Source organism: Macaca fascicularis, chromosome 12, assembly GCF_037993035.2.
Source record: "Macaca fascicularis isolate 582-1 chromosome 12, T2T-MFA8v1.1".
Taxonomy (NCBI): Eukaryota; Metazoa; Chordata; class Mammalia; order Primates; family Cercopithecidae; genus Macaca; species Macaca fascicularis.
Window position 1 is genome coordinate 1,572,166 of NC_088386.1, and position 21,471 is coordinate 1,593,636.

The 21,471-nt window shown below is 37.6% G+C and overlaps 1 long non-coding RNA gene across 4 annotated transcripts in view; it reads right to left on the bottom strand.

The window, feature by feature from the left end:
• Window positions 1–21,471, bottom strand: part of LOC135966501 (uncharacterized) — an 80,477-nt gene that overhangs the window by 9,678 nt on the left and 49,328 nt on the right. For 3 of the 4 annotated variants that reach the window (XR_010579821.2, XR_010579823.2, XR_010579822.2), the window contains one exon: window positions 5,494–5,731. The exons of the other annotated variant lie outside the window; for it this stretch is intronic. This is a non-coding gene — a long non-coding RNA (uncharacterized lncRNA). Of the gene's footprint in view, window positions 1–5,493; window positions 5,732–21,471 lie in introns of those variants that run through there. 4 annotated transcript variants of the gene reach the window in all.

A 21,471-nucleotide genomic window follows, 5' to 3' on the forward strand; every position in this document is an offset into this window, starting at 1 on the left:
AATAATTCCCAACTCCTGTATCTATATAACATCAGTGATCTGTGAGGTGAACTGAGATTCTGAATAAAAAGTAAATAATAAGGCCATTTTTCTAAGCCAAAAAAGTTTTTGTCTTATTAATTGTGGAATTTCACCAATTAATTTTTTTCAAATAAAATTTCTTAAACTTTTAGTGCCTACTATTGCTTGTGGGTTAATAAACCCTAGCAGAAAACAAAATCATCAAGGAAATGGTAAACATTAATGGGAAATTTGTGTAACCTTAATTCTTAACGTGTCTTGTTAATTACTTTTTAAAATGTGAAGGTGTATTCTTGGTGTTTGGTAATTAACTAAGTTTATTAACCTCTCACAAATATGAGGAATTTTATTCCCTAAAGGAACGTGAGGAACACTAGTAGTTCAAGAAAATGCTGAAGGTGACCTTGGCTGAGAAGCTAGGATAGGCTGACGAAGTCAGACTTTGTGTAGGAACCTGGTAAGCGATGGATCGATGTTACCTGTCTTCACTTATTGCAATAGTATAATCAGTTTGATGATACATACTTTAGCCCCAGCTGTTACTTAAGACCCGGTTTCACATTTTATGTTCTTTTTCCTGTGCAGGCTGGGAAAGGGTTTCTTCTGGCCATAAAAACTACCCCAATGGCTGTGGCAGACTAAATTCCAATTCCGGTTGATACAGCCATCAATCTCCCGCTAGCTGTAGGATGGTGTGCTGCAGTTCACAGGTGTGGATGCTCAAGTGGGCTTTCAAAGATTTCATGAGAGGGAGGGTTCATCTATTAGGCACATTTTCCAAATATAGGCATTTCATTGTATAAGACCCCAAATGTGAGAGGGTGTTCATTTCAATATTTTATAGAGTTCCTAATATGCCATCATATATATGTTGAGTTGTTTTCAAAATACAGTTTAGTACTTGGCTACTCACAAAGTAATAAAACATTTAAATCACTTAACCATAAAATTCTTGATAACCAAAAGGCTTTTCTTTCTATTGGTAGTTTAACATTCAGCTTTCTTTTTTAGGGCAAAGGAGATAGAACTGGATGAAATGAGAGAATATTTTTTTTAATTGAACTCTGGTTAATGCCAAAAGTGTTCAATCACTATGTTTGGGGAAGTTTCCTGGTACAAAGGAAAAAAAAAAAAAAAACAGGTTGTTCATACATTTGGCTGCGTTAGTAAGTGGTAAATAGAATTAAATTTTTCTTATGTGAACTCACACATATGTGCTTCATAATATGTCACTCCTATTTAACACATGTCTTTCACACACACGCACCCCCCCACATACAGCCTTTTGCTAGTCTTCTTCCAGTTTGCTTATTAACCCAAAGAAAGAAAAAAATACGGAAGCCTTCTTGCATAGGTTGCCTTAATCAGATGAATTATGGAAACAACTCTGTCTCCCTTATTTTTCTTTCATTAGTTTTCCATTCTGTTGTATTTATTTAATTTTTATTTCATTTTCCAGACCTAAGTCAATGTTAGTCTACCACTGTACATCTGGTAACCTCAGTCCCTGCAATTGGGGCAAAATGGGTAAGTACTTTAGCCATGTATCTGCATAATTACTAGTGTCTGACACAGAGAAAAAATAGACAAAGTGCGTCATGGAGCTTAGAGCCTACATGGGGAGAAAGACAGAAAGTAAATAAAGAGACAAAATAATGAGAAATTGTAAATCTGTGGTAATTAACTAGAAGGTACTGTGGTTACCAAGGAAAGGAGTCATTGGGAACACATACATGATTGTAAGCAATAGGGGGTCCATTGGCTATAAAGATTTTAAAAAACAGTGATGAAATAAAGCAAAAGTTGGCAGTTATAAAGAATCTCAGTGATAAAATGCTGAAATACTCCTCCCTGCTGGGGCAGTGGGTCCTATACACACCCCTTCCCTTCTTGATACATCACTGAGAATGTGACGTGATCAGTGACCAATGAGATTTAGAAAACTCGAGTGATCTTATTCCTTCCTGATTGCGTCTGTAATATTGATCATTAATTTATGCAACTTGCCTCTCTTGGGTGTGCATTAACTACTCTACTAGTGATTTGTAAAAGTGAATAGGAATCACTATGGGAGAATAAAACAACATCCAGATTCCTTAGACCCTGGGACCAAGGTCTTGGGTGATGCTGAGGAAACAATATTTTTAATAAGCATCTAGATGATTCTTGATACTTGGGGAAATGCTCTTTGAGAAACCCTGTACTATACAAATGATTGATTTGTCTGAAGGTAAGGGATTTAATCTGTTCAATGTACAAAAACCATGGAAATCAATTTGAGTACAACTTAAACATCTAATGATGGTAGAAGATAAAAATAGGGAATTTTGCTATTCTGTAGGATTTCTTAGTACCTGTGAACACACCCCTTCTGTCCCTGTTACACAGATGACACTAGCTCTTCATATTCCAATGGGAAGCCATGGTACCACACTGAGAGTTCTATTACAGGACAGCTGGACACTGTGGCTCATTTATATATTGTGGCTTTGAATTGAAAAATGCTTTTCCAGGAATGAAAAATACTTGGCATGCATGTTTCCTCTACCTTTCTTACACCTATAGCAAACATTGTAGGCTGATATGACATTGGTTATCCCTGTGCCAAGGCTCTGTTCTGGATTCCCTTCTAACACAGCATTTCTGGAAGCTATTACTAATTAATTTGATGTTGCATTCAAATTAAACTCATTTGTGTTTCCTATCAGGGACTCTTAGGAGGGATAAAAATGCTTCCTACTAGGAGCAATAGCCATGTTAACAGGAGGTTGAGCATATATAGTCTCAGGTGATATTACAAGGAGTGATAGCTGGGTGGGTGAACATGGGCTATCTCTCCATAGAATTGTCTCCTTTAGTGTCCCTTAAGAAGAGTTTTTAATCTCCTGCATATAGGTCTTAAGCATCTTTTATCAGATTTATACCTAGGGCCTAGGTAATTGATGCTTTTTTTTTTTTTTTTTTTTTACTAATTTAAATGTCTTTTGTAAAAATATGTTTTTTAATTGTTTGTGGATGATATCAAATACAATTGATTTTTGTATATTGACCTTATATTCAGCTATCTTGCTAAACTTATTGCTAGAAATTGTATAAAATTTCCTCTTGATTTCCTATGTAGACAGTTACTTAATCTGCAAAAATACCAGTATTATCCCCATTTTTTCAAGCCTTAGGTCTTTATTTTTCTTGTTGATGGCGCCATCTCGGCTCAATGCAAGCTCTGCCTCCTGGGTTCATTCACACCATTCTCCTGCCTCAGCCTCCTGAGTAGCTGGGACTACAGGCGTCCGCCACCACACCTGGCTAATTTTTTGTATTTTTAGTAGAGACAGGGTTTCACCGTGTTAGCCAGGATGGTCTCGATTTCCTGATCTCATGATCCGCCTGCCTTGGCTTCTCAAAGTGCTGGGATTACAGGCGTGAGCCACCACGCCCAGCCTTCTTGTTGAACTTCTACTATAATGGTGAATATAAATGGCAATAGTGCATATTGTTGTCTTGCTGCTAATTTTAAGCAGAAGACTTCAAATATTAAACTCTCCTGCCATTTTTAGGATAAACCCAACTTGGTCATGCCGTGTTATCTTTTTTTATATTTTGTTTAATTCAATTTGCTAATCATATAGTTCCCTTGTTTCTTCTATTCTCTGAAAGTGCTTAGTGGAGTGAAAGTGTAATAGTGGAGTAATCTGTTCCTCCAAAACTTGGGAAAAGCACCTTTAAATTATCTGGATTTATAATTTTTTGTGAGAACATTTTTTATTGCTTCAGTGTCTTTAATAGTTAAAGAATTTTGCAGGCTTCATTTTCTGCTGGAATCAGTTTTAGTTATATTTGTCTCTTTTTCTAAGATTTTATCTGTTTTAAAATGTATTTACGTTGTTTTCATATTATATTAATATTTTTGTCCTAAACTGTATCTGTAATTATGCTTCTGTTTTAATTCATAATATTTGTGTGTCTTATCTTTTCTTAGCTAGTCTCTAAAGGGTCTACTTTATTTCTTTTTTTCAAAGGACCAACTTCTCCTGGCTTTATTGACTTCTTTTCTCTTCTCTTCTCTTTTCTTCTCTTTCTTTTCTTTTTTGATAGAGTCTCGCTCTTGTTGCCCAGGTTGGAGTACAATGGCATGATCTTGGCTCACCACAACCTTGCCTCCTGGGTTCAAGCAGTTCGCCTGCCTCAACCTCCTGAGTAGAGTAGCTGGGATTACAGACATGTGCCACCACGCCTGGCTAATTTTGTGTTTTTAGTAGAGATGGGGTTTCTCCATGTTGGTCAGGCTGGTCTCGATCTCCCGACCTCAGGTGATCCACCCACCTCGGTCTCCAAAAGTGCTGGGATTACAGGCATGAGCCACTGAGCCCAGCCTATTGACTCTTTATTATGCTGCTGTGTTTTCTGTTGCAAAGATGTATTGCCTTATCTCTTTTTTCCCCTTCCTCCTGTTTTCTTTGATTATGTTTTTCTTCTCTTTAACTTAGAAATATAGCCCACAAATATTCGGCTTGTCTAATACATGCATTCATGGCTTGTATTTCCCTCAAATGCCACTTTGGCTGTATCCCACACATTTTGTTGTATAATGTTTATGTTATCATTACTCTCTAATCCTTAAACAGTTTTCATTTGAATTTCTTCTTTGACCTATGAGGATGTAGAGTGCAGTTTTCAATTGCCAAATCACATTTTCTACATGTGCATGAGTTTCTACTTGTCCCTCACATCAGAAAGACGGTAGCTTCATGGTTAAAAGTCTTGGGCTTTGGGATCTGATAGACTTGGATTCAAATCCTAGCTCATTCACTCACTCCTGTATTCATTAAATAGGCATTATTCTTGGTGCTGAGGATGTATCACTAAACAGAAATCCGTGCTCACATAGCTGTTATATGCTGGGATGCGTCCCACCATTCAGTAGACTCCACTGCTTATTAGTTGTATCAGTTTGAAAAAGTCTCTCAGTTTCTCCCTGTATATCAATTTTTTTAATCTGTGAATGAGAATAATAATTATTCTATTCTAGGGAGCTCTTTGGAGAATGTAGGGAGATAAAGTGCTTCGTACAGTGGTTAGAACAGTGAACATTTTAGTAAACGCCTGCGATCACCATATGGACAGCTTTCTCAGAAAGCCTTCCTAACCCAGCCCCACCCCTCCCCTTCCTGGCACCCAGACAGAGCTAGATGCTTCTTTTGTATTCCTCCAGAGCTTATTGTACTGGCCTCTAGCAGAATACTCAGGCAAAGTATTGTAATCATGAATTGTCCACATCTCCCACCAGATTGCCAATTCTTTAAAGACAAGGAATATGTCATATGTAATTTTTTTTACCTCAGCATCTACGACAGTGCCTGGCAAGTGTTAAATGCTAAATAAATATATTTGAAATGACTAAAGGAAGGATTGACACAGATTTAGGAAAAGGAAAGTAATTGTATGTTGCTGAGATATTTATTCATTCATTTAGTCAAAAAATGTTTATTAGTCACTGAGTCAGCCACTCTTTAAGGTACTGTATAAGTTCAAACAATGCACACAAAATTTCGTTCTGGTATTTAAATCTTAGGAGAAATATACATCAGATATGGTTGAGTGCAGAAAAATAAAGGAAATTAAAGAAGTAAATAGTGTTGTGGGAAGGCTGCTATTTGATATGTGATGGCCAAAGAAAGTCTCTCCGATAAGGTGTCTTCTTAGTAGAGACCTGAAATAAATGAGAGGGCAAATCAGAAGGACATGTGGATGAAATATTCCAAGTTGAAGAAACAGTAAGTGCTAAAGTTCTTTAATCATATTCAAGGACAGCAAGGAGACCAGTATGGCTGCAGCAGAAGCACTGAGAGGGAGAGCGGTAAGAGATGAAGTCAGAGTGGTGGGCAGAGAGAGAGGATGCAGAGAGTGCAAGGCCTTGCAGACCATGGCTTTGCCTCTAAATGAGAAGAGATTCCATTGAAGCGCTCTGAATGGAGAAGTTCCTGTAATATACCCTGAGTTACATTTTAGAAGAATCACTCTGGCGGCTACATGGAGGTCCGACTGGGGATACAGGGGTAGTGGCAGAGACCACTTCAGACAGTATTGCAACATTCCAGGCTACAGTAGTGGTTTTGATCAGAGAGATAGCAGGTGGAAATTATGATTCTGGGTATTTTTCAAACAGAGAGCTGATAGATTTTGTTCAATTGTGTGTGTGTTGTTAAAGAGAAGAATCAAGGATAACCCCAAAGATTTTGGCTGAACTAAACAAATTGAATTACCATTTGGTCAGAGGTAGAAGATTGGTGAAACAGCAAGTTTGTGTACGCATTGGGAAGGGGGTCATTAGTAGTGGGTATATCAGGAGGCCCATTTTAGAGCTGTTAAATGTGAATGTCTATTACACCTCCAGTTGGAAATGTTGAACAAGTATATGGATATATAGATCAGAATGTCAGTGTGGAGATCAGAATCTCTTATGCTATCAACCTGTACATAACTTTTTAATTTACCACCATCTTTTTAAAGTATAAAGCCCTATGGACCAGATGATTCTTGAGAATCTTCTCTGAAGAGGAGCTACATTTTTCAGATAGATTTTTAGCTGGCATTTTTAAAGTAGGGCAATAATCATATTACTGTAATAACTGACATCATAATTAAATAATGAGCTTAGGCATATGCTTTGCAAAAACCTACATACCTTAAATAAAATTGAATTCAAATGAGTATCTTTTCGAAAGAACTACTGAATTCACAAATGTATGTAAAAAGTTCTTAATTAAGCTTACTCTATAAAAAGAAAAACACTATTATGAATAAAACCCTGGATAGCAGAGTGGACAACTGAGTCTGACATATTCCCAGAGAAATATTGAAAGTAAACTAACACAAGAAAATATTGCCTTTAGAATTTTTTAGTTAAACTTTTAATAAAGATTGAAATAAAATGTTAAGAAACTTTCTAAATGGTTCTGAAAGTAATGGTCCAACCAGGGAAATAAAGTTTCTAGCCTCTGCCTTGGGGCTTTCAGAATAGACTAGATAACCTTAGAATTAAATGCAGATTTATGTTTTTTCTGAACAGTACCCCCTTATATTGACTACATGCGTTTCCCCAGGAATTTGTTTTAGAGTAGATGTTTCAAATAAAGGATCCAATTCTTAACCCATTCACATTGTTTCATTTTGCAGATAACCACTTGCTTAGCATAAAAATCTTTATATTGTTCTCAGAAATTGATTCTTGACTCTACACAGCAAATCCTTTGTCTTTATTGCTGTGACCCATTACAAATACCTTCCACTATGATGGTTTATATTCTCCTATTCTCCTCTAGCACTCTCTCTCTTTTTTTTCCCAGGATTCCAGGTCTTGCCAACCTTTGAAATTCCAATTCCATTTGAGAGAGCTTTTAGGAGGCCATATGCTGATTTCACCACCAGCAACTTCACAACCCAGTACTGGAATGCCATCAGCCACCAGGCCCCTGCCATCATCTATGACTTCTGTCTGTGGCTCACTGGAAGGAAACTCAGGTGAGAAGCTGAGTCAATGGCTTTGAGAGTGTCACTGCATATGGGAGATTGAGGCCCCAAAGTCTTTAGTGCTTCCTTCAGCCAAGGATTAAAGGAGACGACTGAATCTGACCCATATATACAAATTGAACACACCTACTCTGAAAATCCAAAATCTGAAATTCTCCAAAATCCAAAATGTTCTGAGTGCTGACATGACGCCACAAGTGGAAAATTCCACACATCTTATCTCATGTGATGGGTCACAGTCAAAACACATTCAAAACTTAGTTTCATGCATAAAAGTATTTAAAATATTGTTTAAAGATTACCTTCAGGTTATATGTATATGGCTAAGTGTGTATGAAATGTAAATGAATTTTGTGTTTAGACGTGGGTCCCATTCCCAAGATATCTCATTACATATAAGCAAATATTCCAAAATCTGAAAACAGTTGAAACCCAAAACACTTCTGACCCAAGCATTTCAGATAAAGGATACTCAGCCTGTATAAGTTTTGAACAAACAAAGCAGTCATAGTGAGAAGCCACAAAAGCCTCCTACATTAGAAATGCTCCAGCATAATAAAAGAAGGTAAATGTTAAAGAGCTTGCTTGATGAATTCAGCAAGTGATCATTCACCCAAAAAGAAAAGCAACTGAGGCTCTGTGACTAGGGTTTTTCAAATAGGTAGATCATCTTAAATATACAATAATGATGGCAACCTCACTTACTGGGAGCTTACTCATGGGGCTAAGGAGGATGCGTGATGATCCCATTTTTATTGTCAAAGCTACTGAAGGAAGATATCCTCATCAACCCAATTTTACAAATGGAGAAATAGAAGCTAAGGGAAGAATCTGAAGTAGTCTCAAAGGAAGTGACAGGAAGGATATGGAGAAAGCAGAGTGTCAAAGTCAGTATTCAGGACCAGATTTACTGCCACCTAGAGATGAATGAAGAAATTAGAGGGAACACAGTGTGCTGATGCTACGTCAGCTGTCACCACCTGGCTGTGTGACATAGGACATATTCTTTCTCTGTCTCACTTGAATAATAATATGTGTCAGAGGAGACATTATTGTAATTGCCTAAAGCAATTCTTGTGATCAAGAATCAGAAGCATGAACAGTATTGCCCTCTGTGTTAGCCCCTTTATGAGGGAGGAAGTTGTCTTCAGCATGTTGAATTGTCATCTTTATTAGCAGTGCAAATGACTAAAACTTAGCCAATGTAGAGTTTATCCAAATCTTTTCAGACCTCATTTGGAGCTCATAACTCAGTTCTTGAGCAAAGGGAAAAGAAAACATTGTGATTATGGGGAAAATATTTGTGTGGGACTTATTAAGTAAAGATAGGAAAAGAAGAACACCCAAATATTATAGGCAGAAATGCTAAAGGTTTTAAAATGTGTCAGGATTGGAAGAAGGCCTGGATAAAGAACAAAGTTCAGTTAGGAAAGAGAAACACGGAAGGAAGAGACAAATAAAAGTCATTATGTATTCCGCGAGAAGTCAGACAATAAGATTTGTGGGAAATGGGTTGGTTTGTTGTATGGTATGTATTTTAGCAATAATCTTTATGGCAGAGAAAGCTAAAATCCTTTAGCTTGTGTGAATGATCACTTGCTGAATTCCTCAAGGTAGGCATGGTGAAGGAGAGTGTAGAGGAGACAGAGGTACAATGAACTGACCTAGATATAAAGCCTTAGTATACACTCAGCTAGAAACAGTGATTCTGAGGACATACTGTGACATGATTATGTCATTATGTGTATGGTAGTGATGGGGATGATAGAAGGAAGAACTGATGGCATATTTTCACTCCCCCTCAAAATCAGTTAAATATTGGGACACTAACTATCCAGGTCTAGAAGAGTCACACGCCATAGCCATGGTATGGCGCATCATTCATCTTGCTTTCTTTGAGAATAAGAAGATCAGTAAATAGTCCAGAAGTGGGAAGCTTTGTCCAGGCCTGTGTGTGAACCCAATGTTTTGTTTAGAAATAGAACAAGTAAGTTCACTGCTATGGCATAACACAAAATTTGCTTAAGTGGTGGTCAGCAAATCCTTGAATGCTGCTTAATGTGACAAAGTTGGTAAAATCTTTTGTGCAACACTCTTACTCCCTGAATGTTTTGCTGTGCCAGGGCCTGTGCATGCCACACAAGTCCAAGCCAGCTCAAAGAACAACCAGCCACCTCTGCCACCTGCCACCTCTGCAAACTGCCACTTCCTGCTGGCAGGATTTGTTTTGCATCCTGTGAAGAGCCAAGGAGGCACCAGGGCATAAGTCTACTCACTTATATCTGTTTGTCTGGAATGTAACCCATGTTTGTTTGTACAATAAATAAAATTGATCTTGAATGAAAACTGAGTGGTCATTGTCATTGATCTTTGAACCCAGATTAACCTTTTGGTCATGCCTAGTCTAAGAGAAAGGAGATATTCTTATCAATAAATACAGAGCCCAGCTATGTCAGTGAAGATCTCAAGTGCACAGGTAGTAGTATAGGGAAGAGTCAGAGGCCAAAAAGACAGGGATGGCAGACATTGAACAGAGGAAAGTGTGGTGTTTGCCTTTGCATCAACTGAGATTATGGAATGACACCTGAGGCTTGGGGACAGCACCTGCAAGATACCAATAAAGCATTCTAAGAACATCTGTGAAGTGAGAAAATTTGAATTACTGTTGTTCTTGTGGTTATGATTATATTTATGGTTGTTACTTCATTCATATTAATCACCTATGTGCCCAAGTGTAATCATGGAGTTAGATTTTTCCCAGACTTTTTTTATTAGACTCAAGAATTCCCATAGACAAAGGCAATATCACTATCCTATTTATACATTTCTTCTCTCAGTTCTGCAGAGCCAAAATGTAGAGTCCAATATTTTAGATAAGTTATGCAATAAGGGCTGGTTTGGATTATCTAACTGGTACATGAGGCCCAGTGTGCTAGTTTACTCCAGAGGAAATTGGCACCTGTATATAATTGTAGTTAGGCTGATCCCTTGATATCAGAAAAGTTTCTGCTATGCAGTCCTTTCTGGTGATTTCTTAATACATATCCTCATTTTAGACAGTACGAGTGGCATAGATGTACTTGGCAGCAGAATATTACAGATGGTAAACCTTGAGTCTATGTTTTAGTAGCAAGAGCCTTTGGAGTCTTGTGCTTCCCTTGTAGACATCTTCTTAACATCTACATTCTTTTGTCTACTATTGTTACTGCTACTAGTTTCATAGAAATTCTAATTTTCATTTGGGATATACATTTTTGTTATTTGTAAGCTCCCCCTTCTTTTTCATTTTTTCACCCCATTTTCAGACTGTTCTAAAATCAGAAAGGAAATTCTCCTTCATGAGCATGTATATATTTTTGGCTCTTGGAACTTGAGATGGTGCAAGTAAGTACAAGCACATTTTCCAGATAAGGCATGTGAAGTGATTTACGTTTCATAATATGATCATTTCTGATTGACCTTATGTATTATGACCAGCCATAGAGATGGCTGTAAAGAATTAACAACATCAAACAATGTGAAGTTGTTCATTGCATGTATATCAGAACATTGCCGAGATAAAAGCCAGATGGAGTCATTAATTTCACCAGCTAGTTATTTCCTTGCTGCAGTACCAAAGATTGTCATTTTTGAATTAAAGCCTCTGGTTTTTCTAACTCATCTTTCATTGTTGATCATGGCAAGTGAATAATTAATGAATGTATATGTTTAGGTTATGAGGAATTTAAAACACACCCTAAGAATTGTAATGTTGATTGCTTTTAAATGTTGTAATGGTTTTGAGTCTGCTAATGATTCCTTAATTACATACTTGCTTTTCTTAGAAAATCAACTCATTTCATTATTAGTGATTAATTTTCTCTTAAATATTTAATTTAATATTTTAATAAATCACTATGCCTGGGATTCCATTAGATATTTGAAAAGATTTAGTTTTTTTACCCAGGTAACATATACAATGGCTCAAGATGTGTGTTGTTTGATCTCACAATTTAAAAAAATACACATTAAGTACCGTGGAAATCCCAACAACTTCGGCAAGAAAGAGTATTTGTTTGATAGTTTCTTTGCTTGATAAATATGTGGACTAAATTAAATGGAATATCTTAATTCAGGTTTTGCTTCATGAGACTGATTAAGTGAACGTAGGCCTAGTGCTTTGAAAATTGGCCTATTGTAGAAGATTGATATTCTAATAGCCTAAAGAGAAACAATTTCTTATAAAATATATATATTTTGGAAAATGTGGTATTTCTCAGAAAACTGCTGAAATGAATTATTTATCTTTCCATCTTTATCTTTAATTCTATTACTTTCAAAGATCTAAAGCTTTCACTTGAAAATTAGGCTTTTGGAAAAAAAAGACATTGAAACTAGTATTATATTTCATTGAGGTGATGAATATGAAGATTCATTTGCATAATCTTGTGATTTTTTTTTTTAAGTGAAAAATATTAAGACCATAGGAATCTGATACAATATAAAGAATCATTGAGAAAAGACATCTTTCCCAATAAGAATATGATGGTCTAATACAGACTGAAAATATATAAAGCAAAAACTTAGAACTGTAAGAAAATAACAAAAAAATTTAGTGATTTTCATATATTAGTCAATTTTTTCTCAGATCAAATAAATAATAATAATTATGAATAGAGGATTTGAATACATTTACTTATATGATTTAATTAATAGTTAATAAGCTTTTTTCTCTCTAAACCTAAGAATATATATATATATTTATTATACTTTAAGTTCTAGGGTACATGTGCACAACATGCAGGTTTCTTACATGTGTACACATGTGCCATGTTGGTGTGCTGCACACATTAACTCGTCATTTACATTAGGTATATCTCCTAATGCTATCCCTATCCCCTACCCCCTCCCAACAATAGGACCCAGTGTGTGATGCTCCCCTTCCTGTGTCCAAGTGATCTCATTGTTCAATTCCCACCTATGAGTGAGAACATGTGGTATTTGGTTTTCTGTTCTTGCGATAGTTTGCTGAGAATGATGGTTGCCAGCTGCATCCATGTCCCTACAAAGGACATGAACTCATCCTTTTTTTTTATTATTATTATACTTTAAATTCTAGGGTACATGTGCACAATGTGCAGGTTTGTTACATATGTATACATGTGCCATGTTGGTGTGCTGCACCCATTAATTCGTCATTTACATTAGGTATATCTCCTAATGCTATCCCTCCCCCCTCCCGCCTCCCCACAATAGGACCTGGTGTGTGATGCTACCCTTCCTGTGTCCAAGTGATGTCATTATTCAATTCCCACCTATGAGTGAGAACATGCGGTATTTGGTTTTCTGTTCTTGCAATAGTTTGCTGAGAATGATGGTTTCCAGCTGCATCCATGTCCCCACAAAGGACACGAACTCATCCTTTTTTATGGCTGCATAGTATTCCATGGTGTCTATGTGCCACATTTTCTTAATCCAGTCTGTCACTGATGGACATTTGGGTTGATTCCAAGTCTTTGCTATTGTGAATAGTGCCGCAATAAACATACATGTGCATGTGTCTTTATAGCAGCATGACTTATAATCCTTTGGGTATATTCCCAGTAAAGGGATGGCTGGGTCGAATAGTATTTCTAGTTCTAGATCCTTCAGGAATCGCCACACTGTTTTCCACAATGGTTGAGCTAGTTTACAGTCCCACCAACAGTGTAAAAGTGTTCCTATTTCTCCACATCCTCTCCAGTACCTGTTGTTTCCTGATTTTTTAATGATTGCCATTCTAACTGTTGTGAGATAGTATCTCATTGTGGTTTTGATTTGCATTTCTCTGATGGCGAGTGATGATGAGCATCTTTTCATATGTCAGTTGGCTGCATAAATGTCTTCCTTTGAGAAGTGTCTGTTCATATCCTTCGCCCACTTTTTGATGCGGTTGTTTTTTTCTTGTAAATTTGCTTGAGTTCTTCATAGGTTCTGGATATTAGCCCTTTGTCAGATGAGTAGATTGCAAAAATTTTCTCCCATTCTGTAGGTTGCCTGTTCACTCTGATGGTAGTTTCTTTGACTGTGTAGAAGCTCTTGAGTTTAATCAGATCCCATTTGTCAATTTTGGCTTTTGTTGCCGTTGCTTTTGGTGTCTTAGACATGAAGTCCTTGCCCATGCCTATATCCTGAATGGTATTAACTAGATTTTCTTCTAGCGTTTTTATGGTATTAAGTCTAACATTTAAGTCTCTAATCCATCTTGAATTAATTTTCATATAAGAAAAGGATCCAGTTTCAGCTTTCTACTTATGGCTAGCCAATTTTCCCAGCACCATTTATTAAATAGGGAATCCTTTCCCCATTTCTTGTTTTTCTCAGGTTTGTCAAAGATCAGATGGCTATAGATGTGTGGTATTATTTCTGAGGGCTCTGTTCTGTTCCATTGGTCTATATCTCTGCTTTGGTACCAGTACCATGCTGTTTTGGTTACTGTAGCCTTGTAGTATAGTTTGAAGTCAGGTAGCGTGATGCCTCCAGCTTTGTTCTTTTGACTTAGGATTGTCTTGGCAATATGGGGTCTTTTTTGGTTCCATATGAACTTTAAAGCAGTTTTTTTCCAATTCTGTGAAGAAACTCATTAGTAGCTTAATGGGGATGGCATTGAATCTATAAATTACCTTGGGCAGTATGGCCATTTCACAATATTGATTCTTCCTATCCATGAGCATGGTATGTTCTTCCATTTGTTTGTGTCCTCTTTTATTTCACTGAGCAGTGGTTTGTAGTTCTTCTTGAAGAAGTCGTTTACATCCTTGTAAGTTGGATCCTAGGTATTTTATTCTCTTTGAAGCTATTGTGAATGGGAGTTCATTCATGATTTGGTTCTCTGTTTGTCTGTTACTGGTGTATAAGAATGCTTGTGATTTTTGCACATTGATTTTGTATCCTGAGACTTTGCTGAAGTTTCTTATCAGCTTAAGGAGATTTTGGGCTGAGACGATAGGGTTTTCTAAATATACAATCATGTCATCTCCAAACAGGGACAATTTGACTTCTTCTTTTCCTAACTGAATACCCTTTATTTCTTTCTCTTGCCTGACTGCCCTAGCCAGAACTTCCAACACTATGTTGAATAGGAGTGGTGAGAGAGGGCACCCCTGTCTTGTGCCAGTTTTCAAAGGGAATGCTTCCAGTTTTTGCCCATTCAGTATGATATTGGCTGTGGGTTTGTCATAAATAGCTCTTATTATTTTGAGATACATTCCATCAATACCGAATTTATTGAGAGTTTTTAGCATGAAGGGCTGTTGAATTTTGTCAAAGGCCTTTTCTGCATCTATTGAGATAATCATGTGGTTTTTGTCTTTGGTCCTGTTTACATGCTGGATTACATTTATTGATTTGCATATGTTGAACCAGCCTTGCATCCCAGGGATGAAGCCCGCTTGATCATAGTGGATAAGCTTTTTGATGTGCTACTGGATTTGGTTTGCCAGTATTTTATTGAGGGTTTTTTCATCGATGTCCATCAGGGATATTGTTCTAAAATCCTCTTTTTTGGTTGTATCTCTGTCAGGCTTTGGTATCAGGATGATGTTGGCCTTGTAAAATGAGTTAGGGAGGATTCCCTCTTTTTCTATTGATTGGAATAGTTTCAGAAGGATTGGTACCAACTCCTCCTTGTACCTCTGGTAGAATTAGGCTGTGAATCTGTCTGGTCCTGGACTTTTTTTGGTTGGTAAGCTCTTAATTATTGTCTCAATTTCAGAGCCTCCTATTGGTCTATTCAGGGATTTGACTTCTTCCTTGTTTAGTCTTGGGAGAGTGTAAGTGTCCAGGAAATTATCCATTTCTTCTAGGTTTTCTAGTTTATTAGCATAGAGGTGTTTATAGTATTCTCTGATGGTAGTTTGTATTTCTGTGGGGTTGGTGGTGATATCCCCTTTATCATTTTTTATTGCCTCTATTTATTCTTCTCTCTTTTCTTCTTTATTAGTCTTGCTAGTGGTTTATCAATTTTGTTGATCTTTTCAAAAAACCAGCTTCTGGATTCATTGATTTTTTGGAGGGTTTTTTGTGTCTCTATCTCCTTCAGTTCTGCTCTGATCTTAGTTATTTCTTGCCTTCTGCTAGCTTTTGAATGTGTTTGCTGTTGCTTCTCTAGTTCTTTTAATTGTGATGTTAGGGTGTCAATTTTAGATCTTTCCTGCTTTCTCTTGTGGGCATTTAGTGCTATAAATTTCCCTCTACACATTGCTTTAAATGTGTCCCAGAGATTCTGATATGTTGTATCTTTGTTCTCATTGGTTTCAAAGAACATCTTTATTATCTTTATTTCTGCCTTCACTTTGTTATGTACCCAATAGTCATTCAGGAGCAGGTTGTTCAGTTTCCATGTAGTTGAGCAGTTTTGATTGAGTTTCTTAGTCCTGAGTTCTAGTTTAATTGCACTGTGGTCTGAAAGACAGTTTGTTATAATTTCTGTTCTTTTACATTTGCTGAGGAGTGCTTTACTTCCAACTATGTGGTCAATTTTAGAATAAGTGCGATGTGGTGCTGAGAAGAATGTATATTCTGTTGATTTGGGGTGGAGAGTTCTGTAGATGTCTGTTAGGTCCTCTTGGTGCAGAGTTGAGTTCAATTCCTGGATATCCTTGTTAACTTTCTGTCTCGTTGATCTGTCTAATGCTGACAGTGGGGTGTTAGAGTCTCCCATTATTATTGTATGGGAGTCTAAGTCTCTTTGTAAGTTTCTAAGGCCTTGCTTTATGAATCTGGGTGCTCCTGTATTGGGTGCATATATATTTAGGATAGTTAGCTCTTCCTGATGAATTGATCCCTTTACCATTATGTAATGGCCTTCTTTGTCTCTTTTGATCTTTGATGGTTTAAAGTCTGTTTTATCAGAGACTAGGATTGCAACCCCTGCTTTTTTTGGTTTTCCATTTGCTTGGTAGATCTTCCTCCGTCCCTTTATTTTGAGCCTATGTGTGTCTCTGCATGTGAGATGGGTCTCCTGAATAGCAAACTGATGCGTCTTGCTTGACTCTTTATCCAATTTGCCAGTCTGTGTCTTTTAATTGGACCATTTAGTCCATTTTCATTTAAGGTTAATATTGTTTTGTGTGAACTTGGTCCTGTAATTATGATATTAGCTGGTTATTTTGCTCACTTGTTGATGCAGTTTCTTCCTAGCATCGATGGACTTTACATTTTGACATGTTTTTTGAATGGCTGGTACCTGTTGTTCCTTTCCATGTTTAGTGCTTCCTTCAGGATCTCTTGTATGGCAGGCCTGGTGGTGACAAAATCTCTAAGCATTTGCTTCTCTGTAAAGGATTTTATTTCTCCTTCACTTATGAAACTTAGTTTGGCTGGATATGAAATTCTGGGTTGAAAATTCTTTTCTTTAAGAATGTTGAATATTGGCCCCTACTCTCTTCTGGCTTGGAGAGTTTCTGCTGAGAGATCTGCTGTTAGTCTAATGGGCTTCCCTTTGTGGGTAACCCGACCTTTCTCTCTGGCTGCCCTTAACATTTTTTCCTTCATTTCAACTTTGGTGAATCTGACAATTATTTGTCTTGGAGTTGCTCTTCTCGAGGAGTATCTTTGTGGCGTTCTCTGTATTTCCTGAATTTGGATGTTGGCCTGCCTTGCTAGGTTGGGGAAGTTCTCCTGGATGATACCTTGCAGAGTGTTTTCCAACTTGGTTCCATTTTCCCTGTCACTTTCAGGCACACCAATCAGACGTAGATTTGGTCTTTTCACATAATCTCATACTTCTTGGAGGCTTTGTTCATTTCTTTTTACTCTTTTTTCTCCACACTTCTCTTCTCACTTCATTTCATTCATTTGATCTTCAATCGCTGATACTCTTTCTTCCAGTTGATTGAGTCGGTTACTGAAGCTTGTGCATTTGTCACGTAGTTCTCGTGTTATGGTTTTCATCTCTATCAGTTCTTTTAAGGTCTTCTCTGCATTGATTATTCTAGTTATCCATTCATCCATTCTTTTTTCAAGGTTTTTAGTTTCTTTGCACTGGTTACGTAGTTCCTCCTTTAGCTCTGAGAAGTTTGATCGACTGAAGCCTTCTTCTCTCAACTCATCAAAGTCATTTTCCATCCAGCTTTGTTCTGTTGCTGGCAATGAGCTGAGTTCCTTTGGAGGGGGAGATGCACTCAGATTCTTTGAATTTCCAGCTTTTCTGCACTGCTTTTTCCCCATCTTTGTGGTTTTATCTGCCTTTGGTCTTTGATGATGGTGATGTACTGAGGGGGTTTTGGTGTGGGTGTCCTTTCTGTTTGTTAGTTTTCCTTCTAACAGTCAGGACCCTCAGCTGTAGGTCTGTCGGAGTTTGCTTGAGGTCCACTCCAGACCCTGTTTACCTGGGTCTCAGCAGTGGGGGCTGCAGAAGATAGAATATTGCTGAACAGCGAGTGTTGCTGCCTGATTCTTGCTCTGGAAGCTTCGTCTCAGGGGTGTACCCCGCTGTGTGAGCTGTGAGGTGTCGGTCTGCACCTAGAGGGGGATGTCTCCCAGTTAGGCTACTCAGGGGTCAGGGACCCACTTGAGCAGGCAGTCTGTCCATTCTCAGATCTCAACCTCTGTGCTGGGAGATCCACTGCTCTCTCTTCAAAGCTGTCAGACAGGGGCATTTACCTCTGCCGAGGTTTCTGCTGCTTTTTGTTTAGCTATGCCCTGTTCCCAGAGGAGGAGTCTACAGAGGCAGGCTGGCTTCCATGAGCTGCGGTGGGCTCCACCCAATTCGAGCTTCCTGGTGGCTTTGTTTACCCACTAAAGCCTCAACAATGGCGGCATCCCTCCCCCAGCCTCGCTGCTGCCTTGCAGTTAGATCTCAGAGTGCTGTGCTAGCAATGAAGGAGGTTCCGTGGGCATGGGACCCTCTGTGCCAGGTGTGGGATATAATCTCCTGGTGTGCCATTTGCTAAGACCCTTGGTAAAGCGCAGTATTAGGGTGGGAGTTACCTGATTTTCCAGGTGTTGTGTGTCTCAGGTTCCTTTGGCTAGGAAAAGGGATTCCCTTCCCCCTTACGCTTCCCAGGTGAGGCGATGCCTCACCCTGCTTCAGCTCTCACTGGTCAGGCTACACCCGTGGACCAGTGGCAATGGTCCGACACACCCCAGTGAGATGAACCCAGTACCTCAGTTGAAAATGCAGAAATCACCCATCTTCTGTGTCGCTTGCACTGGGAGCTGGAGGCTGGAGCTGTTCCTATTCGGCCATCTTGGGCACGCCCCAAGAATATAAATCAATCTTGTGATCTTTTAAAGTAGTTTTTTGTGCTTTTAAAAATAACTCTATAATGGTCTGTGTGTATATCGGTTTTTACAATAATTTGTCAAAACTTTGACTGATACCAGTGTGCGTGAAGAATCAAGTGCAGTCTGAATCAGCACAATGCAAATAGAAAACCGACCTTTTATTTTTCTCACAAAATTATATCTAATAGAAACCTTATGTAAAATAAAGAATTTTTAAGTGCTCATAAATTAATAACAAAATCATACATAACATCAGTGGAGGAGAAAAATTAAGGATTTTATATCACAGTAAAATGCATTTCTAAATTGACTTAGTATTGTTATAAAACATATTCTTGAATATTGTATCAGAACTTATCACCACTATTGAAGTCAAAATAAAGATGGATCTCTAAATTATACAATTTATTTGGGAATCACTGAATTGTAGTTTTAAAAAAAACCTGAAAACCACGGTGGTCTTCTGTATTTGTGAAGGACAAAGAGAAGATTGGGGGTTTACTAGCGAGAGAAATGCTACACATTGTTTTGAAAGAAAGCTTACAGACCCTAGAGAATATTTTGGGAGCTGGTCAAACAAGCCTAATGTGAGACACATCTTTTGAGACTTCCCAGGAGCCCAACTAGAAAATCCCTTAGTCAATTTTAGGTTAAAAAGTTAAATTTGAATTTGATTCTGGGGAAGTTTGTCATTTTTTGGGGTGCAAAAAGCCTAAAAATATTTAATTAAAGTAAAATTACATATCCTTGAGAGATAATGGTCACTTATTTAACCAGAGTAATAATGGAAAGACTTCAAAATAAATTCAAAAGTTACATAGTCAAGAGAAAAAAAAATACTTAGACCTGCATTAGAGATGACTTAGTTTTTTCAGGTGGTCAAAACCCGAATAAAGACAGCCCAAACCACAAAAGGCTATCTTAAAACATAAAATATCTGCTTGTTAGGTGGATTACTTAGAGAGAGAGAGAGAGAGTGTGTGAGAGAGAGAGAGAGAAACCTTTTGTAGTATGACCATTTCTCTTTGTATATGCCCTTCTGAGTAAGCTGGAAATTAAACCCCATGAAAAACTACTTTAATTCAATTAGAGGCTGGAAGAGTGTGTGTCTAAGATTATAAGTAACCCATATTATGGAATAATAATACACACACACACACACACACACACACACACACACACACACACAAGTAGTACCTCCACCAGGTGGAATGGATGGCTTTTAGAAAAAGTAAGAGCATGTGAAATTTCCTGGTTACAAAGAACAATTTGGATACATCAGGAAAAGCCAAGAGTACAGAATTAATCTATACTGGAAAAACACTCTTTTTCCAGGTTTTTTTGAGACAAACATTCTCAGTGTCAGGATATAATACTAGAGTGTGAAGTGGGGAAAAATGCAATAGGAACTGACAGAAAAAAAAAATGAGAGTCACCACTTTAGTTAAGCAAAAAGATGTACTGTTTTGAGAAGAAAGAAGAGCAGAAGGCATTGATGTATTAACTGCAAATTACACATAGTGAGATGCACAAAAAGCCAAACCATTGAGATAAAAATCTGAAAAACTTTGAGAGGAAAACTCTACCTCCTGAAATGAAGCGATCATTTATTTTTCTTTATTTCTTCTTCTTCTAAAAAGAAGATATATGTACAGAATGTGCAGGTTTGTTGCACAGGTATACGTGTGCCATGGTGGATTGCTGCAGCTATTGATCCATCCCCTAAGTTCCCTCCCCTCACCCCATCCCCTAACAGACCCTGGTGTATGTTGTTCCCCTCTCTGTGTCCCTGTGTTCTCAATGTTCAACTCCCACTGAATGAGAACATGCTTGTCTAGTTTTCTGTTCTTGTGTTAGTTTGCTGAGGTTGATGGCTTCCAGCTTCATCCATGTCCCTGCAAAGGACATGCGCTCATTCATTTTTCATGGCTGCATAGTATTCCATGGTGTACATGTAACATATTTTCTTTATTCAGTCTATCATTGATGAGCATTTGGGTTGGTTCCATGTCTTTGCTATTGTAAATTGTGCTGCAATAAGTAGAATGATTTATATTCCTTTGGGTATATACCCAGTAATGGGATTGCAGTGTCAAATGGTATTTCTGGTTTCAGATACTTGGGGAATCACCATGCTGTCTTCCACGACAATTAAACGAATGTACATCCCCACCAACAGTATAAAAGCATTCCTGTTTCTCCACAGCCTCACCAGCATCTATTATATCCTGACTTTATCACCATTCTGACTGGCATGAGATGGTATCTCATTGTGGTTTTGATTTGCATTTCTCTGATGATCAGTAATGTTGAGCTTTCTTTCATATGTTTGTCGGCCAACTTCTTTTGAGAAGTGTCTGTTCATATCCGTTGCCCACTTTTTAATGATATTGTTGCTCATATTAACTTTGAAATTGAAAATTCAAAATAAAGACAAGAAACATAAAATTATATTTTTTAAGTTATAGGTATGAACTATTTTTGAAAGGAAAGAAACCTCTAGATTATATATATATATGTGTGTATATATTTATATGTATGTGTGTATATATGTGTATGTATATATAATATATATTGCTTTCAACAAGAAAATTTTAGAGTCAAAATGGTACCATCTCCAGATGTTTTTATTTAGCTTGGTATCTAAAATCATTTAGGTGACCCATTCCCATG